Consider the following 12,023-nt stretch of genomic DNA (forward strand, 5'->3'; position numbering starts at 1 on the left):
TGGTGCTAAGTCGATGTGAGTGCAGGAGTGCATCTTTATTATGATAAAGTACGTTTCCTGTATAACCTGTGTGAAATTAATTTGTTGCCACACACACGCATGCATAAAACATTTATTATATTGATTTGAATATACCATCGTAGGAAGCTATTAGAATTGTATATAGGCTTTCCACATCAGGTGCACATTAAGTCACACCAATTCAAATATCATGTTTTTTTAACTAGGCAAGTCAGTTAAGAACAAAATGATTGGTTACAATGGCGGTCTACCCCTGTCAAACCCTAACCTGGGTGTGCCACCCTATGGGACTCCCAATCACAGCCGGTTGTGATACAGCCTGGAATCAAACCAGGGTCTGTAGTGACGCCTCTAGCACTGAGATGCAGTGTCTTAGATTGCTGCGCCACTCGGAAACCCACATTTCAACCTATGTGTAGGGACACATCTGACCAATGAGTTGCATGTTACCATGTCAGAAGTAGCAAGGATATGAGCATTGAGATAATTGTTTACAATGCAAGAAGGGATTGATTAACATTCTAATTTGAAACCATTTGCGAATGTATTGAGAAAGCGAGAAAGCGTGAGCGCGACACCGGTGTGGGGACTAGAATAGACATATGCATGCGCAATATGCTGGTTTGACAGAGCAGAGGCTGGCATATGCGCGCTGGACTGCGCACCACTCTAACACCACGCGGGGACTCACAAATAATTATTCTATAGAAGAGTATTCTCTAGTTTCGTAGAACATTTGCAAGGTAAGGTTTACAACATTGTAACTACAGTAGACTAACTGTACTGTACTGTAGCCTACTGTACAGTGATCTGTATTCTATTTCGTTCAGTTTACCTATTCAGTCTTGAATGGGGTGTGAGTTATATGACAAATCGCAGGCAGGTGAAGGTGTGTGAGAAAGCGCTTTAAGTATTTTTAAAATGCTGCAGTGTTCGTCAGACACGTAACATTGTGGAAATGTGTATTGCGTCGCGGTGGTGTATTAGGCTAAATAGGATCATTTATTTCAGACAGAGCACATTGCATGGTTATTATCGGTAGGCTACTCTGAAAATGGGTAATAATAACATAAGACAACGCTTGCGCGCGTGGCAGAATGATCCGAAGTTATGTTGAGATGTGTACAATTAGGTGCTGGGATGCAAATGAAGTCCATGACGGTTTTGTCTGATCTCGGTCATAATGTAAAATATTTATCCTACAAACTTGCTATGATATTGAGAGCATAAATAGCACTCGAGGTTACTTATCTACAAGCAACATTTTCCTGGCAATATACAGTGCATTGCTGTTGAAGTTTTCTAATAGGCAAAGCCATATAGGTCAGTTTATGTTCACTAGAACAAGCAATGGTGAGGCAAAATATTTCAACTTGGTTTCAGAGCATGTCCTATTATTCTAGTCTAATCCAAGATACTCCATTTAGTATGATATGCTACATTTCTATGATATCTGACACTTCATATGGTATGTAATAATGCATTTGTGGATCCATGATCTATTTTGTATGATAAGTTACGAATTACAATTTGTATATCTTACAAATTGCAATTCGTACAATATGTTATGAATTGCAATTCGTCCATATGTTCACAAATTTGCTAAACGTACAATATGTTATGAATTTGCAAAATGTAAATGTACTCCCTGTTCATCAACAACAGCGTGGAAAAGCACGACTCCATCACCATCATTAAGTTTGCTGACGACAAAACAGTGGTAGCCCTGATCACTGACAACAATGCGACAGCCTATAGGGAGGAGGTCAGAGACCTGGCAGTGTGGTGCCTGGACAACAACCTCTGCCTCAATGTGAGCAAGACAAAGGAGATGATCATGGACTACAGGAATAGGAGGACTGAACAGGCCCCATTAACATGAAATGGGCTGAAGTGGAGCGGGTCGAGAGTTTCAAGTTCCTTGGTGTCCACATCACCAACGATCTATCATGGTCCAAACACATCAAGAGAGTCGTGAAAATGGCATTACAAAACTTCCCCTCAGGAGACTGAAAAGATTTGGCATGGGTCCCCAGATCCTCAAGAAGTTCTACAGCTGCACCATCGAGAGCATCCTGACCAGTTACATCACCGTCTGGTATGGCAACTGCTCGGCATCCGACCGTAAGGCGCGACAGAGTGTGATGCGTACGGCCCAGTACATCACTGGGACCAAGCTTCCTGCCATCCAGGACCTATATACTTGGCTGTGTCAGAGGAAGGCACGGAAAATTGTCAAAGACTCTAGTCACCCAAGTCATAGACTGTTCTCTCTGCTACCGCACGGCAAGCAGTACCGGAGCACCAAGTCTAGGTCCAAAAGGCTCCTTAACAGCTTCTGACCCCAATCTATAAGACTGATGAACAATTAATCAAATGGCCATCCGACTATTTACATTTACTCGCTGTTTATTATCTATGCATAGTCACTTTACCCCAACCTACATGTACAAACTACCTCGACTAGCCTGTACCCCCGCACATTGTACTGGTACCCCCTGTATATAGCCTCGTTATTTTTATGTAATTTTACTGTGTTACTTTTCATTTTTTACTCTAGTTTATTTAGTAAATATTTTTTTAACTATTTATTGAACTGCATTGTTGGTTAAGGGCCTGTAGGTAAGCGTTGTTTTGTATTTGGCGCATGTGACAAATAAAATTGGGTTTGATGTTACTAATTCCAGTTTGTTGTGACTAACGTTAGCTAGCTCTAGGGGTTAGGGGTAAAGGTTAGGGTTAAGGTTAGAGTTAGGTGAATTATTAGCTAAAATTGTTCAGGTTAGGGGAAGGTTAGCTAACATACTAGGTAATTGCAAAGTAGCTAAAAAGTAGGGAAAAGTATCAAAGTTGCTAATTATCTAAAATGCTAAAGTTGTCCATAAATGAGATTCGAACACACAACCTTTGGTTTGCTAGATGTTCCCATCAACTGCACCCTTGCTGTGTGTTTGTGTGTGTGTTTAGGACTGGTAACAAATTGATTTCACACTGGAAACTGCCTTTGGTGCTCTCTTCAAATATTAGTGGACTGAGCAAGGCCTTTATATTAGATTACTTTATTAGTCATTATTCATGACATGAGCCTTTGGAATACCGGTACATTCCGAAGAGGACAACTCACCAGTCCAGCCAGGGGCGCGACTTTGCTTTTAGAAGTGGAGGGGACATAACCTCGCAGGGGGGCCTGGGGGGTCCTGCCTCAGATTTGTTTTGGGTCATCGAAAGCTAATTTCCTGGTTTCTACACAATCTACAGTACCAGTCAAAAGTTTGAACACACCAACTCATTCAACAGTTTCTTTATTTGTACTATTTTCTACATTGTAGAATAATAGTGAACACATCAAACTATGAAATAACACATATGGAATCATGTAGTAACCAAAAAAGTGTTTGAGATTCTTCAAAGTAGCCACCCTTTGCCTTGATGACAGCTTTGCACACTCTTGGCATTCTCTCATCCAGCTTCATGGGGTAATCACCTGGAATGCATTTCAATTAACAGGTGTGCCTTGTTAAAAGTTAATTTGCGGAATTTCTTTCCTTAATGCGTTTGAGCCAATGGGTTGTGTTGTGACAAAGCAGGGATGGTATACAGAAGATTGGCAAAAGACCAAGTCCATATTATGGCAAGAACTGGTCAAATAAGCAAATAGAAATTACAGTCCATCATTGCTTTAGACATAAAGGTCAGTCAATCCGGAAAATTGTAACAGACACACCTCAACATCAACTGTTCAGAGGAGACTGCGTAAATCAGGCCTTCATGGTTGATTTTCTGCAAATAAACCACTACTAAAGGACAGCCGTAAGAAGAAGAGACTTGCTTGGACCAAGAAACACCAGCAATGGACATTAGAATGGTGTAAATCTGTCCTTTCGTCTGATGAGTCCAAATTTGAGATTTTTGGTACCAACCACCTTGACTTTGTGAGAGTCGGTGAATGGATGATCTCCGCATGTGAGGTTCCCACCGAGAAGCATGAAGGAGGAGGTGTGATGCTGTGGGGGTGCTTTGCTGGTGACACTGTCAGTGATTTATTTAGAATTCAAGGCACACTTAACCAGCATGGTTACCACAGCATTCTGCAGCAATACGCCATCCCATCTGGTTTGTGCTTAGTGGAACTATAATTAGTTTTTCAACAGGAAAATGACCCAACACACCCCCAGGCTGTGTATGGGCTATTTGACCAATAAGGAGATTGATGGAGTGCTGCATCAGATGACCTGGCCTGCACAATCACCCGACCTCAACTGAATTCAAATGGTTTGGGATGAGTTGGACCGCAGAGTGAAGGAAAAGCAGCCAACATGTGCTCAGCATATGTGTGAAATCCTTCAAGACTGTTGGAAAAGCATTCCAGGTGAAGCAGGTTGAGAGAATGCCAAGTGTGCAAAGCTGTCATCAAGGCAAAGGGTGTCTTCTTTGAAGAATCTAAAATATGTTTTGATTTGTTTAACACTATTTTGGTTACGACATGATTTCATGTGTTATTTCATCGTTTTGATGTCTTCACTATTATTCTACAATGTAGAAAACAGTAAAAATAAAGAAAAACCCATGAATGTGTCCAAATGTTTGGCTGGTACTGTAATATTACCCTTTTGGGGTCATTTTGGGTAAAGTTTTATTGTAAAAAGAACATAATGTTTCTAAATACTTCTACATGAATGTGGATGCTACCATGATTATGGGTAATCATCTATGAATCATGAATAATGATGAGTGAGAAAGTTATAGATGCACAAATATCATATCCCCCCAAAATGCTAACCTCCCCTGTTATTGTAGTGGTAAGAAGTTAGTTTTAGGGGTATGAAATTTGTGCATCTAACTTTCTCTCTTATCATTAGTCATGATTCATTCAGGATGATCCGTAATCATGGTATCATCCATATTAATATAGAAAATGTTTAACACTTCTACTCAGATTTCCAATAAAAGTGACTCCAAAATGACATAATCCATTATTTACCATTCATTTCTATTGGGCCCAAAATAATCTGAAACGCGTCCAAAACAAATAGATTCAACCAATTAGTAGTCACAAGCTTGATGTAGTCAATGCCTGCTATGAACGGAGGACTTAATACTTAACTACCTTAATACACATACAAGTTCATTTATCCCAATACTTTTGCTCTCCTAAAATGGGGGGGAATATGTACAAAAAGGGCTATAATTTTTAAACGGTTCCCTCGATATCGATTAAAATACCCTCAAATTAATGCTCAGCACTTTAATTTCACAATCATTGTTTGATTTCAAATCCTCACTTTTGGACTATAGAAAAAAATGCTTAATTGACCCAATAATTACAGAGGGCAATGTAATTCATATCATAGGCCTAATAGTACTGTAGAGCTCTTTTTAATTGCACACAACATTGCTGGATTGCCACTTCCTTCCCCTAGAGATCCACCATCTTGCAGAGCCCCAACCCAACCCATCCCACTCAGCTTTAAGATCTTAGTGTAACATTCATTATTGGTTTCAGGTGTGTTAGGCCAAGGCCAGAGTGATAACCAAGAGTATGGCAGACCCCCAGTGGCAGGATTTAGCAGCCCAGCAGCTAGGGATTGTAAGCTTGCTAGCTAACGTTAGCCAACTTTTGGCTAGCTCTAATGGTTCATCAACTGCCGAAAACTAGCCAAGTTACTTTACTTCTGTTGAAACAGGACAAAACAAAGGCTACAAAACATGTCCATACACACAATAGCTGTTAGATACTGTTACCTTACAGAAAACTAGAGGCTATAGCTAAACTGGCTGTGGTAGCTAATTGCTAGCTAGTTAATTCACTTCAGACAGAACTTCAGTCGAGAGGGGATGAAACATGTGTAACTGACACGTTTCATGTCAGTTATACTACTAACTCAGCACTGGGAATAAATACATTTTTCTGTTAAGTCAAACAGCAGTTACCTTGCCAGCTACGTCAGTCAAATGAAGAGTAGCCAGTTTCTGGTCTGCATGCTTTTACAATGCTGAGAAAAAGCACCACACACACAGACCACAGCTGTCTCTGTTGGCACGCTCTGTGGTGTCCGCGTGGTTTTGAAATCCAGCCTGTTGATTCGCCAAACAGCCAATAGCTCAGAGTCATCCGCATGGTCCTAAAGCACACCGATGCCGCTTTTTGTATCACAGTGCAGTGAAACTGTGGGGGACCAAAATGCATTTTCAGAATGTGGGGGGGATCATGTCCCCCTGTCCCCAGTGAAAGTTGCGGCCGAGTCCAGCAAATATGCATGGTGACAACTTAGAGCTGGGACAAACTGATGCTGCAGTATATGGAAGCTTTCCTTTGTTACAATATAAGGCACATAATCCCCACGCAATTTATAGGTCAAGTTAAAATGTACAGTGAATGTCTTCCCGAAGGTCTTGCTAATTTCTACCTGTCCTGATGGAGTGAAGCAATAAGGCCAGAGGAGGTGTGGTATATGGCCAATATACCACTGCTAAGGGCTGTTCTTATGCACGATGCATTGCGGAGTGCCTGGATACAGCCCTTCGCCGTAATTAATTATATGAAGCACTCCATCAGGACAGGTAGAAATTAGTAAGACCTTCGGGAAGCCATGCACTGTACATTTTAACTTGACCTATATTGGCCATATACAGTGGGGCAAAAAAGTATTTAGTCAGCCACCAATTGTGGAAGTTCTCCCACTTAAAAAGATGAGGCCTGTAATTTTCATCATAGGTACACTTCAACTATGACAGACAAAATGAGGGGAAATAATTCCAGAAAATCACATTGTAGGATTTTTTATGAATTTATTTGCCAATTATGGTGGAAAATAAGTATTTGGTCTATAACAAAAGTTTATCTCAATACTTTGTTATATACCCTTTTTTGGCAATGACAGATGTCAAACGTTTTCTGTAAGTCTTCACAAGGGTTTCACACACTGTTGCTGGTATTTTGGCCCATTCCTCCATGCAGATCTCCTCTAGAGCAGTGATGTTTTGGGGCTGTTGCTGGGCAACACGGACTTTCAACTCCCTCCAAAGATTTTCTATGGGGTTGAGATCTGGAGACTGGCTAGGCCACTCCAGGACCTTGAAATGCTTCTTACGAAGCCACTCCTTCGTTGCCCGGGCGGTGTGTTTGGGATCATTGTCATGCTGAAAGATCCAGCCACGTTTCATCTTCAATGCCCTTGCTGATGGAAGGAGGTTTTCACTCAAAATCTCACGATACATGGCCCCATTCATTCTTTCCTTTACACGGATCAGTCATCCTGGTCCCTTTGCAGAAAAACAGCCCCAAAGCATGATGTTTCCACCCCCATGCTTCACAGTAGGTATGGTGTTCTTTGGATGCAACTCAGCATTCTTTGTCCTCCAAACACGACGAGTTGAGTTTTTACCAAGAAGTTCTATTTTGGTTTCATCTGACCATATGACATTCTCCCAATCTTCTTCTGGATCATCCAAATGCTCTCTAGCAAACTTCAGACGGGCCTGAACATGTACTGGCTTAAGCAGGGGGACACGTCTGGCACTGCAGGATTTGAGTCCCTGGCGGCATAGTGTGTTACTGATGGTAGGATTTGTTACTTTGGTCCCAGATCTCTACAGGTCATTCACTAGGTCCCCTCTCGTGGTTCTGGGATTTTTGCTCACCGTTCTTGTGATCATTTTGACCCCACGGGGTGAGATCTTGCGTGGAGCCCCAGATCGAGGGAGATTATCAGTGGTCTTGTTTGTCTTCCATTTCCTAATAATTGCTCCCACAGTTGATTTCTTCAAACCAAGCTGCGTACCTATTGCAGATTCAGTCTTGCCAGCCTGGTGCAGGTCTACAATTTTGTTTCTGGTGTCCTTTGACAGCTCTTTGGTCTTGGCCATAGTGGAGTTTGGAGTGTGACTGTTTGAGGTTGTGAACAGGTGTCTTTTATACTGATAACAAGTTCAAACAGGTGCCATTAATACAGGTAACGAGTGGAGGACAGAGGAGCCTCTTAAAGAAGAAGTTACAGGTCTGTGAGAGCCAGAAATCTTGCTTGTTTGTAGGTGACCAAATACTTATTTTCCACCATAATTTGAAAGTGAATTCATTTAAAAAATGTGATTTTCTGGATTTTCTTCGCTCATTTTGTCTGTCATAGTTGAAGTGTACCTATGATGAAAATTACAGGCCTCTCATCTTTTTAAGTGGGAGAACTTGCACAATTGGTGGCTGACTAAATAATCCCCCCCCCACTGTATCACAAACCCGTGAGGTTCCTTATTACTATTATAAACTGGTTACCAATGTAATTAGAGCAGTAAAAATAAATGTTTAGTCATACCCATGGTCTACGGTCTGATATACCATGGCTGTCAGCTAATCAGCATTCAGGGCTCAAACCACCCAGTTTATAATAGGTAATATAGTATGGAGCACCAGAAGTTATGATGATAAGCAACCTGAACTCTGTGACCCTGTAACTCATGGACACTGATTCAAGGTGACACCGGAGATTGAGGGTTGTTGTGAGTTAGGGTGGAAATCGCATCAAAATGGGGATCCAGTGTCATCCTCTTCATGTTTGTGGATCACCAATAGTTTATTCAGTTCTGTACCCTCAGGGTTCAAATGACAGAGAGTAGCTGCTTTTCCAACACTGAGAAGGAAATTACCTTGTGTCATGACTATTCATGACTATAGCCTTTTACTGCCCTTATCTGGATTGGCTTTGGTTTTAAAAATAAACCTTTTATTCAGTTGGATATTTTACTGAAAAAATCTGAAACCCCTCTCTGTCAATGTGACATAATTGTTAATGTGCCTCTATTACTGTGTTGTGGTAATGTTGTGACAGTGAGTATGTTTACATGCACAGTAATAATTAGATATTAAACTGATTATGGTAGTAGGCTGATTATGCAATAGTAATGTAAACACCTTACTGCTTATCTTAATCAGTGTAACGTCAAAATCAAAGTAAGCATACGCCGATTAAAACTGAGCAATCTTTCGAATTCTTAGGACATGTAAACACCTTAATCGGCATTTCAGCTGTGTATTTGATCTGCGCATGTGCTAACACCAGCCGAACGAGCCTCCCTCTTTAGCGCAAGTAAGGTAATTTCGGAACAACTGAATGTATGCCTCTTAGAAGTAGTTTTCACATGCAAACTTTGTATGTCCGAACTCAGGATCAAGTACGCTTCCCGAAAATAACATGGTCGCTGTGTTAAAATGTTTATTTTGATTGGTGATTTTCTGCATTTATCAGAGTGCCATCGGGTAGCCTGATTTCAGATGTCTCCATGTAAACAGGATTATTAGGGAAATCATTCTTCTTGCAAAGCATGTAAAGGTTTTAATTATATTCATCAATTATATTAATCAGACAATCCACAATAATTGCGTGCATGTAACCATACTCAATGTTGTTTGTTGTTGGGTGCGATGTGTCAGATAGGGCTATTGGTGAATATGCTAAATGTTCATTGTGTTCAAAGGATATGCTTTACCCCAGGGTTTGTTTCGAACCACTATTTTCTTTGTTTAGTTCCTATGTTCCAACAAGCAAAATAAAGTTCTGAACTGGTTCGAACCCCCAAAAAAGTACCAGTTTATATCGCTCTTTTTGTTGTTGTAATTTGTACACCCTTTTTCTCCCCAATTTCATGATTACGATCTTGTCTCATCTCTGCAATTCACCAACGGGCTCGGGAGAGGCAAAGGTTGAGTCATGCATCCCCCAAACATGACCCGCCAAACCGCGCTTCTTAACACCCGCTCGCTTAACCCGGAAGCCAGCTGCACCAATGTGTCGGAGGAAACAACATTCTGAGTCTTCTTCACCACGCTGTCTGTGTGGGTGGACCATTTCAGTTTGTCAGTGGTGTGTATGCCGAGGAACTTTAAAAAAAAAACTCTCCACCCTCTCCACTACTGTCCCGTCAATGTAGCTAGGAGGCTGCTCCCTCTGCTGTTTCTTGAAGTCCACGATCATCTCCTATGTTTTGTTGACATTGCGTGTGAGGTTATTTTCCTGACACCACACTCCGAGGGCCCTCACCTCCTCCCTGTAGGCCGTCTCGTCGTTGTTGGTAATCAAGCCTACCACTGTAGTGTCGTCTGCAAACTTGATGATTGAGTTGGAGGCGTGTATGGTCACGCAGTCGTGGAGAGGGCTGAGAACTCACCCTTGTGGGGACCCAGTGTTGAGGATCAGCGGGGTGGAGATGTTGTTACCTACCCTCACCACCTGGGGGCGGCCCATCAGGAAGTCCAGGACCCAGTTGCACAGGGCGGGGTCGATTCCCAGGGTGGTATTATGGTGTTAAATGCTGAGCTGTAATCGATGAACAGCATTCTCACATAGTTATTCCTCTTGTCCAGATGGGTTAGGGCAGTGTGCAGTGTTATGGCGATTGCGTCGTCTGTGGACCTATTGGGGCGGTAAGCAAATTGGACTGGGTCTAGGGTGTCAGGTAGGTTGGAGGTGATATGGTCCTTGACTAGTCTCTCAAAGCACTTAATGACGACAGAAGTAGCTCAGTTACCTTAGCTTTCTTGGGAACAGGAACAATGGTGGCCCTCTTGAAGCATGTGGGAACAGCAGACTGGGATAAGGATTAATTGAATATGTCTGTAAACACACCAGCCAGCTGGTCTGCGCATGCTCTGAGGACGCGGCCGGGGATGCCGTCTGGGTCTGCAGCCTTGCGAGGGTTAACACGTTTAAATGTTTTACTCACGTTGGCTACAGTGAAGGAGAGCCCGCAGGTTTTGGTAGCGGGCCATGTCAGTGGCACTGTATTGTCCTCAAAGCGAGCAAAAAAATTGCGAAGGGAAAACCGGCCACCTCTTTCCTCCATTCCATTGGCCAATTGATAATAAGATGGATGACCTCCAATCACAGATTTGTTAACAATGGGACTCTCGTAACTACAATATTGTCAGCTTTTCTGGAGCATGGCTTTCAAGAAGATACCCCCCATGGCTATCCAACTGTATGGATTCTCCATTCACTAAGCGGACAGGACAGTGGAGTCAGGGAAATCGAGAGGGGATTTGCCTCTTCATCAACAACAAATGATGTGCTGTCTCAAGCTCAGTCGAGATCTCGATCCCATTGTTCACATGTGTTGGAATACCTGATCGTCAAATGCCAACCCTTTTACCTCCCGAGGGAGTTTTCAGCTGTTATTGTGACTGGTGTTTACAAGCAGAAGCTCAAACAGGAAGTACCCGTGACTCGCTCCATTGAGAAATGGACATCAGATCCAGAGATTATGCTACAGGACTGCTTTTCTAGCGCTGATCGGAATATTTTCAAAACTCCGAAAATATTGGCGAGTTAACCACCTCCGTTACCGGCTTCATTAGGAAATACATTGGCGACGTTGTCCCCACAGTGAAGGTTCTCTGCTTCTCCTATCAAAAGCTCTGGTTAACACTGAGGTTGGAGGTAAACTAAAGGACAGGGCTACCGCACACAGGGCTATCGTAGACAACTTTGAGGCTATGGCTAAGGACAGGAACAAGTACAAGAATTTCCACTACGACATCTGCAGTCATTAAACAAGCAAAATGATAATATAGGAATAAGGTAGTAGCATATGACACAGGTTCCGAAGCCTGCCGCATGTGGCAGGGTCTACAGTCATTACGGATTACAAAGGAAGACCCAGTCGTGATCTGCCTAACGATGCCTCTCTAACAGATGAACTCAATGCATTTTATGCATGCTTCGACAATAACAAAACCAACACTAATGCTGACCTAGAGGACTGGGTGATCTTGGTCTCCGAGGCAGACATGAGTACGGCCTTTAATCAGGCCAACACTCGTAAGGCCGCGGAGCTGGACGGTATCCCAGGGTGCTTTCTCAGAGCATGTGCAGAGTAGCTGGTAGGCATATTCATGGTCATTTTCAACCTTTCCTTGTCCCAGTCTGTAATCCCCATGTCTTAAGTAGAAGTTCATTATTCCTGTTCCAAAGAACTCTACAGCTTCTTGCCACAATGACTACCGCCCTGTTGCA

General features: G+C 42.4%; 1 protein-coding gene across 1 annotated transcript in view; it reads left to right on the forward strand.

Moving 5' to 3' along the window:
• Nucleotides 1–573: 573 nt before the first annotated feature.
• LOC124039914 (semaphorin-4G-like) overlaps nucleotides 574–12,023 on the forward strand; it is a 96,002-nt gene continuing 84,552 nt past the window's right edge. The window contains exon 1 of the mRNA XM_046356469.1: nucleotides 574–764. The gene's annotated coding sequence lies outside the window, so the exon portion shown is untranslated. The remainder of the gene's footprint in view (nucleotides 765–12,023) is intronic.

The sequence above is a fragment of the Oncorhynchus gorbuscha genome, linkage group LG07 (genome assembly GCF_021184085.1).
Source record: "Oncorhynchus gorbuscha isolate QuinsamMale2020 ecotype Even-year linkage group LG07, OgorEven_v1.0, whole genome shotgun sequence".
In the NCBI taxonomy this organism is placed as follows: Eukaryota; Metazoa; Chordata; class Actinopteri; order Salmoniformes; family Salmonidae; genus Oncorhynchus; species Oncorhynchus gorbuscha.